The sequence below is a fragment of the Monodelphis domestica genome, chromosome 8 (assembly GCF_027887165.1).
Source record: "Monodelphis domestica isolate mMonDom1 chromosome 8, mMonDom1.pri, whole genome shotgun sequence".
Classification (NCBI taxonomy): Eukaryota; Metazoa; Chordata; class Mammalia; order Didelphimorphia; family Didelphidae; genus Monodelphis; species Monodelphis domestica.
Window position 1 is genome coordinate 134742555 of NC_077234.1, and position 18582 is coordinate 134761136.

The following is an 18582-nucleotide window of genomic DNA, read 5'->3' on the forward strand; positions in this document are numbered from 1 at the left end:
ATAGTACTTCACCCCAGCAAGGAAAATAAGTGCTACAGGAGCAGAAGCAACAGCAGCCAGGACACCCCTTCAAGAGAGTCCAACTCTTCAAGAGTACAAGAAAAGCTAAATTATTTGTTTGAAAAAAGGTCTGAGGTGGGATCCAAACACATGTCTTTCTGCTTTCCAGTCTAGCACACTATCCATTATTATCATGCTGATCCAGCTGGGAATAAGGAGTCACTGAAATAGGGAAAATCTCATGATGGAGATGGCACCAGAACTGAAATATAAGAGTCTCAGATAGAACTCTCTTCCAATTTATAGTCTGAAAAGAAATTCTTGCCTAGTTTGTGAATTACAAATGGTACAGGGTAACTTAGGAAGTGTAAGAGCCAGAGCAGACCTTGAATTCTGATCTTGTTTATTTACATGTTAATGTATGCTTCAAAATTGAGCAGGAATTGGGCAGGAGTACTTGACACATTTGAATACTGTACTTAAGACATACAAAAATATACAAATGAATATCCAAAGTGAAATATAATCTTTAAAAGCTGGTAGAGAATAGGAGAACTCAATAAATCCTGCACTAAGTTAAGGAATCAAAAATTAAGTCCCTTTCAATTATCTGAAAATCCTTAGTTTGTCCCTCTAAAAAGAGTTTTGTACTAAATTAACTTCCAATGACCATTCCTATTCTGAACCTCCAGACACTACTGTGTTTTGTTTTGTTTTAATTCTAAGCAAATTTCATTATTTTGTATCTAACATATCCTGACACTAAAACAAGAGGCTATTGCTGAGCTATAAAGCAGTGTGGAGGAGTGATGGACAAAAGAGAATGGGCCCAGGATTGTTGTGTACCCTGGAAATTCAATCCACCTTCAGCCAGAGGTAATTTGCCTTTGTATTGTAGGAAAGGCAAATTTCCTGCATTATCATTCTATTAGTCATAATTTTCCAACACGTTGTAGAAGTGTACAAAAAATTCAAGTTAACTACCAAGTAGGACAAATTGCCTACTTTAGTATTCTAATCATGAGAATCTGAGTTCTTAAATCCAGAATTTTTGGATAGACATTTGTTTATAGTTAATCCATCTTTTTTGAGCTCCTTGAAAGGAAAAAATGCTTTGGGATTGAAAGGGTACTACTGTCTTTGGAGTAAAAATCCTGGATTAGGATCCCACCTCTACTAGTCATTATGTGACTCTGAGCAAGGGATTTCCCTTTTTCTGGGTCTTGTTTCCCTCAATGGAAAAATAGAGGGAATGGATTCAATAAGGTGGTTTTCTAACTCTAAATCCTATACTTTTAGAGGACTCTAAGAATGCAGATAGGCAATGCCTTAAGTAACCAGGAGTGGATGTGAAGACTCAACCTCTGATCATACCTGGAAAACAAATTACATACCATTAACTATAAGGTCCTTGAAGGCAATGACTTTTTAGGGGTCCTCTTTCTCTATCCCCAATACTTAGGACAGTATATGACTTATAATAAGTGCTTAATTCTTGACTATTATTGAGTGTTTACTCATTGATGCTATTCAATGCCCTGGACATACAAATATATAGAAATAAAGAGATTCACAGCCTCAAGGAACTCAAGATGTATTTGGAATTTGGGACAAATATATAAAAATTCTGATGGATATATAAATCTCACAAACTGCCTTAAATGATAGTTTTACTTAGCTTTTCTTCTTTGTTACAAAGAAAGATTTACTAAGTTGGGGAGGTAGAGAGAGGTATATTCAGATAAGATTGCAAATAAAAAAAAACAAAAAGATTCAATAAAACCTATTTTGAAACATAGAGCAAGGATGTGAATTGGGTACCAGTCAGTCTATTTGCTATGTGGAACATCTTTAATAGGATTCCACTATGCCTCACCTATAATAGCTTATGTCTCTGGGTTCCACTCATGACTACTTCAATCAAGATTTTTAAGGGAGCAGACAAAGACCAGCTCTGAAATTAGTGTGTTTTTGGTAAAACTGATTGCTATAGTTCTACTCTTTACAGAGAAGTTTAGGATTAAGGAAAAATTATGGGAATAGATGAAATTTATGAATGTGGAATTATCACAATGGAGATATAACTGTTATTGTATCCTATCCCTCTGTTCTGCTCTGTTTAAAAAAATAACATTAATATTCATTAAGTTTTCTCCAAGTGTTTAAAGGAGACAACATATTAGGGTTCAAAAGTCAACTTCACAGTTATAAAATGGGAGACTCGATGATAGCAATAGTTCTAAAAAGATCTGCTGGCTTTAGTGGATTGTAAGCTCAATATGAGGCAGAAGTATGACGTGAGTGTCAAAAAAGTGTGTGATGTTAGAATATATTGAGAGAAAATAGGGTCCCAATACACTCTGTCATTTTCAGACCTTATTTGGGGTCATGTTTAGTTCTAGATACCCCAATTTATTAATAAAGACATTAATAAACTGGAGAGTGTCCAAAGAAAGACAACTATGATGGTAAAGACCCTTGAGTTTATATGAACATCAATTGAAAGAACTGAGCATGGTTAGCCAAGAGAAGAGAAGGCAGAGGGGGAATATGATAGCTGTCTTCAAGTGTCTGAACAGCTTTTATATAGAAGACACTTTATTCTCTTTGGTCCCCCAGGGCAGAACTAGGATCAATGGGTGGAAGTTACAAAGAAGTCATTTTATAATTGATGTCAGGAAAAACTTTCTATCAATTTAGAGAGGTCCCAAAGTAAAATACTATGCTACCTCAAGAGGTAGCAGCTTCCCTCTCCTTGGGTGTCTTCAAACATAAACTGGATCGCTATTATTGGGTCTGTTATAATGAGGATGCTTTTATATATGAGTTAGACTGCTGAGGTTCCTTCCCATGCTAAAATTCTGTGATTCTGTGATACATTATCACTCTTCTGGTTTACATATGACTGATGTGAATTGCAAAGTAGTATTCAATTTATACATTCTCATGAGTAAAGGTAGAGTCATAGAGTGTTACAATTGAAAGGAATCACAGGAATCATCCAGCCTAATCTTCTCTTTATGCAGATGAAGAAACTGAAGACAGTAACCCAGGTATAAGTATTCATTTAGATTCATGTTTACTAAGGTCTGTTTCCATAAAATATTTGATATGGATATGTCTGAGCTGAGTTTAAAAGTTAAATGTTTCAAAGAGCAAAATGATGTGGCAAATTTCATCATATAATATATATAGTCATCTTATTTTCCTTTTACCTAATACCAAATGATTGAAACTGTTCTAGGCTTTCAATTCCTAAAAAAAAAGTGAGAAAGATCTTTAATTGTCCCTTATTATATTACTACCATTTATCTTTCAATAGGACAATGTTTTCTTTGTGCTACAAAGACTCCAAAGTAATGGTCTTAATACCGAGATCACCTGATAACTCTAGAACCAAATATCCCAAATTTTCAAATATAGACTCCCATTTAAAAAATTATACAGTCATATTCAGTACTCCTGTGATCAATTCCATACCCCTCTAATTATACACAGAGTAATTTTTATATGGGAAATAATGGGATAAGTACTTATATGCAAAGTTATGGTTATTATAATTCCCTCAGAAGATATTTTTGTTTGTAAAGTTCTTCCTTTCTCTGATCTGGTGCCTATAATTTATCATTTCTTTCCCTAGAAGATGAGGAGGGATCAAGAAAACTATGGAATCTGGTGTTCAAATTGTGTCTTAAAGAAAAAGGACTTTATAAGGCAAAAAGAAAGAGAAAGTGCATCCCAAGAATATGAAGTAACCAGTACAAAGACAAAGCATGTATTTATTTGAGGATCATCATAATTCCAAGTTATTTCAGAAAACTGAAATTTAACAGTATATGTTAAAAGTCTTTTGTAAATTACATTTGGCTGTTCTAGAGTTTCTAACAAAACAATGTATGAACTTCAGAAAAGTGATCATATGCAACAATCATATATGTTTTATGTACATATATATCTATGTAAATATACATGGAAACCTAAGTATTACCTCATCATTAGATTTGAGTCACATCTTAGCATATGTTTGGTGAGTATCCATCTCCTTAAATAGCTATCAATCAAGAATAAATTACAAAGAGCTTTCTATATACACAGTCTTAGGTTAGAAGCAGCAGGGAAAACTGAAAGCATGATGTCATAGTTCTTGCCATCAGGGAGTTAGGCTGTCAAAACTAACATGCATGAAACACAGGAAATTAGAGAAGGAACTATTCTTGATCTAAAACTACATTTTCCTGCCTCCTCGCATTTGAAAAAATTGTTCCCTTTGGCTGAATATATGTCCTCCCCATCACATACTGAAATCTTTTTCTTCCGACTCAGCTGCAACCTTACCAACTGTCTTACCCCATTCCCCTCCAGTAAGATTTCTCTCTCCTCATATTTTCTTAGAAAACTTTGAATCTCTTCTACCTAGCCTTTTACTTATTAGTGCATATGATTTCCCTCTTTTTAGGTTATAAATTTCTTGAGAGTAGAAGTTACATAGTTTTTTTTTTTAATATTGTCATCTCTAGCTTTTAGTATAATTCGTTGTATAAGTAGATCCTTAATTGGGTTGAATTGTTGAAATTCACTCAGCAATTAGCTGATAAACTATTATGATACAAATTATGTCCATTATGAAATCAGAGGAGATGATTAATGAGAGCTGTAGTAGTCAGGAAAGATTTCATGAAGGTTAAACTAAGCTAGGAAATGTATTTGTTATAAGAGAAGGCTTTTGAGGAAAGGGTTGTGAGTAATAGTAATGTCAAAAAAGAAAAGAAAGAATATAGTATCAATAAAACATTTAAAAAATTCAAAGGAATGAGTAGAAGGAAATTCAGAAGGGGATATAGACCAGCAGGGTGGTTCTGATGCTGCTGTACTAAAATTTAATATATACTTTAAAGAACAAGCTGAGATTGATAGCTTCACATACAATCTTATATTTTATCCTTCTTTGCATGTGGAAATGTTCATTTGTTGACATTTGCTAAGTTCATTAGAAGAATGGATAAGATTTGGGTAATTGGAAGAAAGGGGAAAGGACTGTAGGTGAGTGGAATAGTTAAAATTCAAAATAAATAACAAGAAGGAAAAGATACAAATAGAAATGGGAATGGTCTTTTTATTACATGGTTCATGGATAACCATGAATAAACAGTGAACTTAATGGATAATGTGGATGAGTAGGTAGGCTATAGCAAGATGATGAAGGTCCTCAAAAGCTAAGCTGAGGATCCTAGACATTATATCAAAAGAAGTAGGAACTTTCTAAAGGATTTTGATTAAGGGAGACAAAGTAAAAGTAGTAGTTACAGTTAGAACCATATTTAAGCTTTCATGGTCACAGATGTTACCATGTTACTAAAACATCAATGTTTTGGGCAAGGATCTAGAGAGAAATTCAAAATGGCAGTTAGAGTTTCATAGATTTGAATGGAAACTCTGCGGCAGTGATTATAAGATTGACTATGATCGGGGGATTAGAAGGATGATTAGCTGGAGTGGCTGAGCAAGAATTCTGACAACCACTTAAAGCAGTATCTGCCAAGGTGATGGTTCTGGCCATGGAAATACACATTGGGTACGGATTTTTAAAAACCTGATTGCAGCTACATAACATTGAGTTAGTGGTTCAGGTTTAGAGTGAACAATGGCCAGTGAAAAGATTGAAAATCACTTGCATATGTTTTGCAATATGATGTCAGAGAAATTTGAGCCTGAATATTGCAGCCTAGGCTCCAGGGATGAGGTATCTACTCTAGAACTAAAAATTCATGGTGCTCCAAGCTGGAATTGAGATCAATGAGAAGATGATAGAGGTTCAACTCTTTCCCTAATGCTTATCACTGGCAGGTGCTACCTCCATTGTTTTTCTCTATTTCTTAGGTTGTCTTTGGCCCTTTTGTTGTCTTCTATAAATTAAGATTGTTGGCTCATATTTATTAATTGTGTGCAGGAGAAAGCACAATAGCTGTCTATAGACAAGGCTAATTAAGTCAGAAGTATAAATCTTTTGTCATGAACACTAAGATTCCTTCCCTTACTGGAAACTGAGTCAATTGGTAGAAAACCTTATGTCTTTGATCCTATGAAATTATTAATTGTATCTCTCTTAAATTACAGAGATAAACCATTTGTACTCTCTTTGTCTAATAGAGTCATGGTTAAGCCAGATTCGGGTAACTTAAAGCTCAAGCACCTCTATGAATCTCTGGGCTAGATGTCTTCCCTTTTTCCACACATGATGCTTTGTCAAAAATCTACCTTTCTTATGTAATAGAATAGGAATGGCACATAGTTTAATGTGGTGCTCCATCTCATCAAATGTAAAACATGTGTGTTTTTACTTCCATTGAAGATCCCATTCTTTGGTCTTTCTAATACTGCTGGCCTTTTCCCAAAGAGGTCATTGGGCAAGGCTATCCCAAAAACATTTTATATATGTTTCACCTAATATCCCAGATTTCTTTATAAGAGAAATGATGTTAGAATAAACAACAAAGTTAGATTTGAAGGGACAAAAAAGTCAGGAAAGAATAAAATATGACCTGAAGAATGTGAGTAGAAAAGAAAGGAACACATTTTCCTTGTGATGGTGGTGGAGAATGTTTCTTTATCATATGTAGTTCACATTATTCAATTAGATTTCCATGGATTTAAAGTGATAAGCAATCCTTTCCCACCATACCTTGTCACAACCTCCTCTTTATTAATAGACTCTTGCCCTTAAATTTAGGGGGTTTTATATCTTTTATACACAATTCTACTTCCCATTACTCTGTCAGACAACTTGCTGCCTTTTAATTCCCTTTTGGTTTCTAGAGGAAGTATTTCATTCTTTTAGGTTCCTTGAAAGCCTTGTTTTATAACTATAGATATCTTCCATCAACTCAAACCTCTGGCTTTGATACAAGAATGCTCAGGATAGTGGTCTATGTTCCCAACTTCTGCACTTTGAATCCACCATTCCTGACTCTCTTTCAGTCTCCTCTATTGTTTCTTCTAAAATGCCTTTATTTCCACCTAACACACTTTTGCTTTCTACAGCTCCTCTTTTGGATATCACATAATAATGCTTTAAATTTACATAACCTGAATAAATCTTTATGATCTTTAGAACATTTGCCCATACATTATCTTCTTTCATCCTTACTTATTACAACTTTCTGAAGTAGAGAGAACTTACAAGTGAAGAAGCTGAGGAACAAAGAGTCTAGGTGCCTTACTGACAGTCCCATTGCTAAAATATGAATGAAATAGGCCTAGAAACTAAGTCTATGTGATTCTGACCCCAGCCAAGAATTCTTTCTATGCCCTAGATTTTGCTTACCCCCATTTGATTTTCTTTCATTGACAAGCAACTATTTATTAAATGTTTGCTTTTAGAATAATTGTATATTGGACCAGAAGTGTCAAACTCATGGCTGGAAAGTGACAGAAACAGATTAAAATCTAATTGGGAAATTTGTAACAAAAGGGATAAAATACAATACAACATAGATAATGTTAATTTATGGTTTTCCAAATCAATATGTAGCTTACAAAGATTTATTTCTGTTTGAGTTTGATACCACTGTATTAGTCTCTAAGAGAGCTATACAGATAAATATAACATAATCCTAGATTCTAAGGAGTTTATAATCTACAAGATGAATCCAGTTCTTTTGTGATATTCCCATTTGGAAATCTGTAAAACACTTTTGCACTTTGAAAGCAGTCCTTATTGACAACCATTGAACACTTAAAATTGTAAAGTTTCTATATTAGCACTGGAAAAGTGTCTTTGGAGACAAACCTTGCATTTTTAGTTGTGGGCACGTGGGGAAAACATTTTACTGGGCCTGAAGCTGTAGGTGTTCCTTACAGTTAGTAGATTTTCTGTATCACGTTAGATCAAGATCATGGAATGGTTTCAGAGTGATAAGCATTTTCCTTATAGTGCACTAAATTTAGTCTTATTTCTTACTGCCAGTTCCTAAAATGGTATTATCTGCCTGATTATGTCATTATCCATCTAATCACCAGGTCAGAGACATTTATAGTGAAGATATCCTGTTATGTCCTTTAGAATTAAGCAATCAATCACTCTAAAGAGGTGGCTAGACTCTTTGGAGGCTGGGATGACCACTTTTGCCCTGGACACATCAAAAAGGCCCAGCCAGAACAATCTAGGAAACATGCTTCCTTGGATTAGGCTCAAGCTGTATGATAAACTTGTCTAGCAATCATGGTTCTAAAATGGGAGCCCCTTGAAGGCTTCTATTTTTGTCTGATTTTTTTTCTGTTCATATCCATAGTCCTTTGCACATAATATTTGGCCCTGACGCCTCTTCTGCCAATGGGACACTTCTTACCAGAACCTCTAGTTGAAGGAGTTGTGTGTCAAAGATGTCTTCCTCCCTCTCCTAGCTGCTGACTCACCTCCACAGTTTTCTATCACACTCTCCTCTTTCTCTCCACTTTTCACTACCTTTTTTGTCATCTTTCCCCATTGGCCACATCCAAGATGGCAAAGTCGAAGAGTGAAGAGCCTATACAGTCAGAAAGTCTTCTGTCTTCCTAAGTCAAATGCACCCACAGAGACTTACTAGCTGTGTAACCCTGGGCAGGTCTCATAATTTTGTTTGCCTCAGTTCTTCTACTGTAAAATAATCTGGAGAAGGAAATGGCAAACCATTCCAGTATCTCTGCAAAGAAAACCCCAAATGGAGTCATAAAGAGTCACACATAGGAAAAAAATGACTGAACAACAAAATCCCTTGTACCATAAGCACCATGAGGGCAGGGATTGTCTTTTTGCTTCATTTGTATTCCCAGCACTTAGCTCAGTGACCGACATTTAATTATCTCCTAATAAATGCATGTAGACTGACTGACTAATCAAGGTTTTATTCATTTCCATTCCTGCCTTTTAGGAAGATGAAAAATTTAAGACACTGATGTTCCAGGTTGGCTCTCCTGAATCTCAGAAAATTGAAGGAGAAAGCAAATTCCCACCTAAGAGTGACATTTTGCCCAGGGATTATAGGAATTGTTTGGAATGTAGCATTTTTTTCTTATTCAGGTATGATTCAAAACCCAGATCTTCTGACACAAGATGAGATTCCTTTTCTATTATACGATGCTTATTCTTACAAACAGAAAGAGTGCACTTCATTTTCTGGTATTTGAATTGGAGTTCTAATAAAATTATAAAGAGGAAACAAGAAAGAAGAAAAAAAATCTATGCTTTATTATTTTAATTCATCCATATACTTAACACTACCCCTAATTATAGGTAGAGAGAACTTGAAAATTATTAGTGTTAAAAGTTAAGAACAATGTGGAAATGTAAAAAGAACTAAAAATCATTTAATGAAGAAAAGGGTACAATGAAACTTCTTGTGCCAATAAAAGATACAAAGACTTACTGAACATAGGAAACTGCTACCTCTAATCAAAAGGGAAGAGTTAACAGAAGGTTCAGACTCTTGACAAGCCAAAAGATGCTTCTTATAGGGAATGAAGCATCAGTCTGAACACAAACACCATCAAGCTGACTGCCATTTCCCGGCATTTCATAGTTTCATTCCTTTTTTCTTACACACACACACACACACACACACACACACAAATGGACCAGGTATCCCAGTGGCTAAAATAATCTTTTTTTGGATCCCCTAATTTAGGACTAGATAAATTCCTCAATATGAAACTGGGGTCAGGAAGTTCTATAACAAACTCAGTATGAGGAACTTGCATTTCAGGATCAGATAGCAGATCAATTCCATCTAACCCTCCCAATGATGCCACTCCAGTTAGCAATGATGCTTCAGAGAATAAGTCCCTTCCTCATACAGACCCAGAACTATCCAGTTCAAAGTGGAGATTGTAAAGATTTGAGAACTTAAATCTACCTAAGAGCTGAGAACAGTAGCTAATTAGTTCATGAACATTCTAAAGGCCAGTAAATGATGGTTAATAATTCTCTGAAGTTTAATGTTCCAGTCAACTGTAGGATATGGTTTCCCAATGATTCCTATCTTAATACTTACTCAGTTTTTCTATTTCTCTCCCTATCTCCCTCTACATGTATTTCTTTCCTAGTAAATACCCTTAGCTCTTTTAACATTTCCTCAAAGATCCATTCTTTCAAAGCAGTCTTCAAAAGGTCATTTCCCTCATGATTTTAATTTTCAAAATCGTAGTGATCTTTTTGACTCTTTTCTACTTATATTTCTTAAAGTAAAATATAGTTATAAAAGGATTTTTTAAATGTCTTGAAATGTTTGTTTTCACATTTTTCCAATTATATGGAGATTCCTCTAATTCTTACTTATCTCCATTTTTGCTAGCCCATTCCATTCTTCATTCTCCTTTACATCTCCCTTTTATCTCTAATAATTTTCTCTAATCCTTAATATTTCTAATAATTAACTTTACAATCAATAGATTGCTGAAATATAGTATTGAGTAAATCTTATAGGTTGATATATTTGAGAGTTAGAAGGGACATAAGCCTCTGAGTTCAATCCCTTCTATTCAGAGCTGAGAAAAGTGGGAATCTAAGAGGTGAAATTACTTGCCCAAGGTCATACATGTAATGTCTGAGATAGAATTTGGACCCAGGTCTTCCTGACTCCCAAGCCAACTAATTCTGGTACTTGCTAAATCAAATTTCATGCTTTTTCTTCATTTGAAATACTAGATGAGTTGAATTTATTTCTCTAAAAAGAAGAGAAAAGAAATAAACTTGCTTTCTGTGTCTTGTCTTCAGTTAAAGTATTTTTCCTATGAGTCAGTGATCCTTTATACAAAAAAGAACTTCTGCTTTCATCCTGTAGGTGGATATCTTTCAGTAAATGAGGAAAATTTCATAAATGAGTCACTAGCCAGTCCTCAACATAAGTTAAGTGATAAAAAACTTTAATGCTTTTTCCTTAGTTACCTGTGAGCCACATTGTGTTTTTGGAGTCCTTTTCACTGGAATGAATAACCCTAGAAGGCCCCCTATAGATGCAAGACTGTTACGGGGACTCCCTACTATAGTTCTCCTACAAAAGTAGGCAGCTTCTATTGTGATGCTCTTCTTTTCTTTGGGCTGTCCTTTAAGATCCATCAGAATAAGGCAGGCTTTTGTATCTCCTCCATAAGGTGGGATAAATTTCATCTTTAAGGGTCCTTAATAATCTCAGGTCATCCCTTTTCTTGTCTGGGTTCCCTGAAAGCCTAGCATCCTCAAATGTGATGCTCAGGCCCTTGCTTGCAGGCAGCTTCTAGTTCTTTGCCAAAATAAGTATGTATTAGAATATTCCCACATGGATATTAAAATACTGTAGTCCAATTTAAGGTTAGACTTTCCTTTTTCTTTTTCTGTCCATGGTTAGAGAGAGAAGGAATTGGGGTGGGGAGCAGGTAGAGAAAGAAACTGCAAAATCTCTCTCAATTTTTATTGTCTTTACAGAATCAACAACCAGAAAGCACAGAAAGTAGGTGTGAGTTTTTGAGTCTAATTAAAATCATAGGAATGCCAAAGAAACAACCTTTTCAAAATTAAAAGAATGACCAGAAAACAAAATGTCCTATGATAGAGAGACTATTAGGTTTTTCTATTTTAAATCTTTTGTCTATTTAAGGAAATTATTATTGCTGGGTGATAAGATCCCGAGTGTTTGTAGACTTTTATTATTGTTTATGTCATTTTGTTATACTGTGTTGCCATATATCTCAATATTTGGGCTATCACCAAAATCACATTTATAGATTTCTACTCATTTGTGATTTTGAGTTCAAATAGATGGGATGCCCATTCAGCACAATTACGTTTAAATACTGGCTGTTGTTTAGAATGCAAGTAAGTTTTCTATCCAAACAGTAATACCTTCCAATTAGAGTCCAGATGGGCATATTGGTGGATGAGAGAGAAGGAAAGCATGGCTGACCAGGGAGTAATGACCAGATGGAGGGGGCAGAAGGAAAGAATGCTTTCTAGGCAGAGTTAAAGGAAGGGTTTACAGATATATCTCAACTAAGGGGGAGGTGAGAGAGCAAAGAAACAGAAGGCTAAGAATAGAAAAAACCCGATTGGAAGCCTGGGACAAACAGAGTTTTTAAGATTGTGCTTTCTGTATAAATGAAAGAAGGCTTTTGCAGTAATATTTGCTTTTCTTTTGAATCAGCCATAATGTGAGAATCAGGAAGAATGCTCCTTTTAAGTATCTATAGGGTACCTTTTCACCTTAGTTTACAAACTTGTTGCATTGGGAAGCCTATCCTGACATTTGGGACATTGCTCAGATATTTATGGAAGTCACCAGCATTATATTATCAGAACCAATGCCATGAAGTACAATTAAATATTTTCCTTTCACAGTGATAAGAGGGATATCATGGGGATCATTTGCTTCCTTTATAATGGATGAGAGACCTAAGTCCAATAGTTTATCATATGACACTATTTATGGTATTCCCTGAGATAGATGCACTGCTATTTTAAAATATATACCTGTGTGTATACACATCTATGTGCACTCATATATTTAGCTTTGGGGAAGATGTACACTCCCTGCGGGTACTTATTTTTACTGCTTTTGACTAAATGTGAAATTAATCATTCTTTGAATGAATAAAATTATTTTCAATGAAATGAGAAAGAAATTAAAGTTTATAGCTGAAGATGGGGGAATCAGCTGCAAGTAGGTAAGCAGGTACCAGAACGTTTTCTGCATGCTGCCTTTTTGTGATCACTCTAGATTTCATGAATCAATGATTTTCAATTAGAGAATAACTTACTTACAACAAGACTGAGAGCCTAAACAATTTAAGGAAACTGGGACAATAGAATAAAGTGAGAAGAGGATGGAACAAAACAACTTTTCGCACTCTTACAAGGGTAAGGATGAGGGCATGTGCAAAGAAGAAGAGGAGACATCTGAATCCAAGTAAATGGATATCCCATCACAGGGTCAAATTTACTTTCAAAACAGGTCCTTCCCAAGTAGATCTGCTTATGCTCTGCAGTAGACCTGACAGGCTTCAATCACTGTTGAGATTATGCCACCTTCTGGTTGCTATGCAGATGACAGTTACTCATGTTTACAGCCGGCTCTTTTCTGTTTTATGCAAAACTTAGATTGATGGGAAACCGCAGCTCTGTTCCTTGTACTGTGCACTCTCCTCCCTAGGGAACCGTATTGGGATGAGAACACGATCTATAAGTGTCCTCTAGTGAATGCTTTGCTTGAAAATTTGAGTTTGTCTTTTAAGCCTGATCAACTATAATGGTATATGATAGACCAGACCCTCCAATGTACCAGCGAGGAAGGATTTGCTTTGCCTCTCGTTTCCCAGGCTGCCGCTTTCTACACTTCTGAGAGTCAGGAAAAGCAGCCCAAGCAATGTAACAAAGCTTCTACCAGTCGGCACAAGCAGATGAGACTGCGTGCCATTGTTTCTCAGAACCCTGACAGCAGCCAATAACACACAGCCTCACTTCTGGACAAATGTTAGCTGTGGAATTCTGGCCAAATAATGACTAAGGGAATTTTGTTACAACCCCCCGCCCCGTTCCTGTCCACTCCATCCTGGTCCTAGTTGGATCCAACAGCTCAGATTTGGGAGTACTGATCTAGAACGGCTTTTTGCCTCAAAAGGTAGACTTTTGCCACATGAAGTCTGGGGTACCAGACTGTGATGCCATTGTAGTGGGAAGACTGATCATTATAAGAACCTGCCACAATTTAAAGGTCAAGTATTAGTATTGGAAAGGCTTCATGGAAAACTGGAATCCTACTTCTATTGAATTTCAGATATAAGTAGCAATTTGTGTTTTCTCTCTTCCATATGAGGTATGCCATTCACTGATCTGTTGGGATGGAATTTCAAAATCTGATATTAACTATAAATCAGGGTCTATACAGGCAAAACATAGAGCTGGGTGATTATGCCCTGAATTTTATCAATATAGACAGCAATTTGGCTCAGTCGATCCCTCTCCCCAAAACCACCCTTTTTACCCCAGGGGAGGAGTGGGGTTTTGCCTGAATTATCCAGATAATTGCCTCAACTTTCCACCTCACTTTGCCTGTGGTGACAGCTACTCAAATTGTTTGCAGACTGAAGCAATTCTGAATCTAGAAGTACAATTCCCAAAGAAAGGAGTAAACAGGAAAGGGAAGCATGGAGTTAGTGAGAAAGCCAAGAAGCATATTTAGATTTAGCAGTTATCTGTATCTGAACAGTCAATAATGATAGGAGCTCTATTTCTATAACAATATCGAACAAAATTTCCAGATATATATGTATATATAAATATATGTGTATGTGTGTGTATATATACATATATATATGAATGTATATATGTATATGTGGTGGGAGGAGAAAGTGAGAAAGAGAGAAGAAACCTGGGCTTTATAAATTGACTGAAGGATATCCTAATTCAAATTTTCATGTTTACACTTCCTTGTCAAGTTTCTAAAGAGTTACATAATAAGTTATCATTTGTTTGAATTCATTTATATAGTCTCTTATGGTTTATAAAGTATTTTCTTCACAAAAATCCTCCAACTTAGGTAATGTTATGTATTAGCTCCATTTTACTAAAGGGGAAACTGAGTCCATGAGCCACAAAGTAGAGGGACCAGCATAACACAAATAATAAGAATTTGAGATGACAGTTGAATTCATCTTTTGAATCAAGATCTAGACCTCTTTTGACTTCATCATTGCTCCTCAACGAAAGCCTTTATGATTAATTAAAAATCAAGGTGTCTATAGCTTGGGATGCTGTGAGGAAAAGATGCAAACATGTCTCTTTATGGAAAATTTCCTCATTCTCTTTCATGGGGTAGAGGGTGTGACCTAAAGGAAGCATCTGCCATTACTGGCAGTATGGGCATTCAGTAATGTCAAAAAGCAGCTTCAGGGATTGTATATATTGATCAATATTGGAAGGGAAGGAGGGAAACATTTATTAAGCACCTATTGTGTTCCAGGCACTTTATAAATATTATCTCATTTGATTTTCAGAATGATCTTAGGAAGTATTACTATCTCTCTTTTATAGTTAAGGAACCTGAGGCAGAGATGAAATTATTTCTCCAGGATCAGACAGCTAATAAATGATGGAGGCTGGATTTGAAATAAGGTCTTCTTAACTCCAGATCCAGGACTCTATTCACTCTACCACCTAGCTTTCTTTTCTTAAAAAAATTATTATAGATAGAATTTATTTCCAGCTCTTTCAGTTCTTCTCTTTCCTCCTCACACCATAGAAGGCATGATTCGGTAAACAAAGTATATATGTAAGTGATGTTTTTCAAGTTTTCATCTTTTCTGGAGGTAAATATTTACAAGTTATTCTTCAAATATTAAGTGTAGCTATATATAGTGTTCTCTGTTTCCATTTGTTTCATTCTTCATTATCTCATGTGTTTCTTTCCAAGTATTTTTTTAATCATCTCTTATGGAACAGTAGTATTTAATCACAACCATACATCACAATTTATTTAGCCATTCCCCAGTGGATGGGCATTCCTATAATTTCCAGTTCTTTGCCATCACAAAGAGAGATTCTATAAATATTTTGGGACCTTCTAACTTTCTTAAAGGACCTGGAATCCATGAGCATCACTGTGCAGAAGGACTCAAAAACAGTTATTATTATTCTTAGGTATTTCTATGAATGACAGTAGTGTGTTTTGGGAGTGAGTTTTATGTGATTTTGAATGTCTGTGAGGCTTGGTAGACTCAGCAATGAATTTGGATCCTGGTTTAAGAACAAGAGAGGGAGGAAGATACTATAGAACGATCTGGGGCATGAACTATGATGAAATGTTTTAAGATCACATTCTGTCTAGTATAGCACATCTGAACTCCATTCTGAGTTCTATTTCAGAAGGAGAGTTACCATAAAGACACAGAGTGAACCAGGGTAGTTGGTGCTACTTTTGTAGACTTTTAGGTTAAAATCTGAAATTTGGGTTAAGAATTTAAGATGGGATCTACATGATACCATCAGAAATAGTGAGAAATGGGTGGGGATCAGCATCCTACCTTTTGGGAGGATTCCTATGACTCAGTTCAACAAGTGTGTATTTAGCACCCATTATATGTGTACTATGATAGGTTATGGATATACAAAGATAAAATTAGGTATCGTTTTTGTCCTCAAGGGCTATATATTCATTTAGAGGAGAGAAGATAGGACAACATCATTATACAAATTTGAATATAACAAGTATGTTGGAGAATTCCAAATAGTATCATTAGAGACTTTAGGAAGTAGAGATCAGTTTTAGGTAGATAGATCAAGGAAGGCTTCCCAGAGGAGATGTACAAATGACACCAATTAACTGATTCTAAGCCCAGAATATGGTTATGGGATACTAAATGAGCTTTGGAGCTGTGTCCCCTGTGGGTTATTGACCATTGAAAGCTTTAAGTCTTTGATACAATGCATGCCATTTATCTTATAAGAACTAAATGCTTATGGAGAGCAAGTGGCATTTTTACATTAAAATATATGCATTTATAAAAATGGATATTAAAAATATCATAATTCCCCCAGTCCTTTTAATATTGCACTGTAGGTAGCTGCCTCTCTGATCTAGTCCCACTCTTTTTCTGACTGGTTTGACTAATTTTTTTCCTCTAAGCCCATGAATTCTGTTCTTATTTTGACAGACATTGATTGGACCTCAGTTGGACCCAAGTTGATAATTAATATATTAAGGATAATGGGATCAGAGGAGCACAGTATTCAAGTCATTAGAAACCTTAGGGGTCAGCCATTTTTGCATATGTGGAAATCAAAGAATTTAATCTCTGCAAGATTTCCCAAGTTCATCAAGTATCCATTTGGCTTCCTTCCCTTTCCAAGCTCATGCTTATTTTCTCTTTAATCCTGCCCTGTCTAAACTTTATCATAGCCCATCTTGCAGATGACATCTTCTATCTGTGATGTGTTCATTGCTTCTGTGTTTCCTGCTTCAGGACCATTTTCCTTCTTCATTTCTTCCTGGCATTTCATTTTGGACAGATGAGGAACAAAGGTATGTGGCTAGGCGGACAGGAGACAGAGAGAAAAAAGCATGTCGATGGAAGGAAGAGGGATGAAGAAGAAAAGGATATAAGGTAGGGAGGTGGAGACAGAGGGTTAAGGAAGGGCAGGATAGGAAATCAGAATGGTAAAAACAAAACAATGATATCTTTGTATGTTTCCTCCCAGGAAAAAGTGAATTCCATGAGGGAGGGGCCTGTTTTAATTTTTGGCTTTAATTTCCAGTGCCTAGCTATGGTGCCTGCTGAATGGTAGGTACTTAGTAAATGTTTGCTGATATTCTCTAAGACTTAAGCCCTTCATGAGTTGTATGATTTTTTACATTCATTGCTTACCAACCTTTTCTTAATCTTCCCCTAGAAAGCCTTAGCCTAATATCCTTATTAAACCAGCAGAAGGCAAGCATGCTTCAAATGAACTACAGTACGACATCCAACAAACTTTTCCTCCCCAGCCAACCTTAAAGATGCAGATCTAAATTGAACTCAAAGCTTTATGTTCAATTCTATTGGGTAATTCTGAGATTACAAGATGTCCTAAAACATATCTCTTTAATCCATTTACTTAACAATCTTCTTACCACCTCAACATTTATAAGGTAAAATAATTGTATCATTTGTATAATTCTGAAATTTAGGTAGCCATTATTTTCAATTATTTTTCACAACATAGTACTATCATTTATATTTTATGCTTAGTACACTAATTAGGTTAATAGCTTCTAGTTGTAAGGACAGTAGTATTTTATCTCATGGTGCTTGAAAGCTGTCTGCTAGAGAATGTAATATTTGCTATATAAATTCATATATTATCATATAAATACTTGTTTCACTATAGTAGTCAGCTAAAGGAAAATTATTAAGAATGGTGCCATTTTTCCTTTAAAAATTAACATGTAAGTCAATCAGACGCAATTATTGAATGGCCATAGGGTAGCAGGCACTATTGTAAGCACCCTGAGAAGAAACCAACAATCACTGGAAAGGATAGAAAGATTTGCCTGAATGTTATGTGCAGCATACCTAGTGAATGAAGGTGTCCTTCTAAGTTGTAACTAGCATATTTTTACACCTAAGAAAAATAGCAGCGAATTGAGGGGAGGGCACATGTGGAGCATAACCTATTGGAGAATGAAGAGAGCTGTGGGACACAATCAACTTCCTCAACTGCTCCAGAGGGAGAAAATGCTCTCCTCTGAATAGACTATCAGTACCAGAGAGCAATCAGCAGAAAACAATCCTCAAGATGGTTCTGTATGCATGCCCCAACCCAGAATTCCTGTCCTGAGAAAAAGTCCTTATGGCTTTGCCCTAGTTATACTTCTGAAGAGATCTAAGTACTTACCCACCTCTCTACTTGTCACTCCTGGGGCTCTGATGTCTTACCATTTGTTACATTGGACCTATATTCAAGAAATAGAAGCTGTTGCTCCCTATATATGAGCAGCTCAGTGAGTCCCAGGTGGCTTGTCCTGCTCATTCTACTGTCATTTAGTTCCAATACTCAGAACCACTCCAACTTCATTAAGGCATTATAATAGTAAAGGAAAAAAA

General features: G+C 35.7%; 1 long non-coding RNA gene across 2 annotated transcripts; it reads left to right on the plus strand.

Moving 5' to 3' along the window:
- Nucleotides 1–13246: 13246 nt before the first annotated feature.
- On the plus strand, nucleotides 13247–17513 carry LOC103101105 (uncharacterized). 2 transcript variants are annotated; one of them, XR_471533.3, is made up of 4 exons: nucleotides 13247–13622; nucleotides 16963–17103; nucleotides 17198–17280; nucleotides 17390–17513. It is a non-coding gene; the product is annotated as an uncharacterized LOC103101105 (long non-coding RNA). The 2 variants fall into 2 exon arrangements; XR_008913981.1 differs by having other exon boundaries at nucleotides 13255–13622; nucleotides 17198–17513.
- Nucleotides 17514–18582: the final 1069 nt, after the last annotated feature.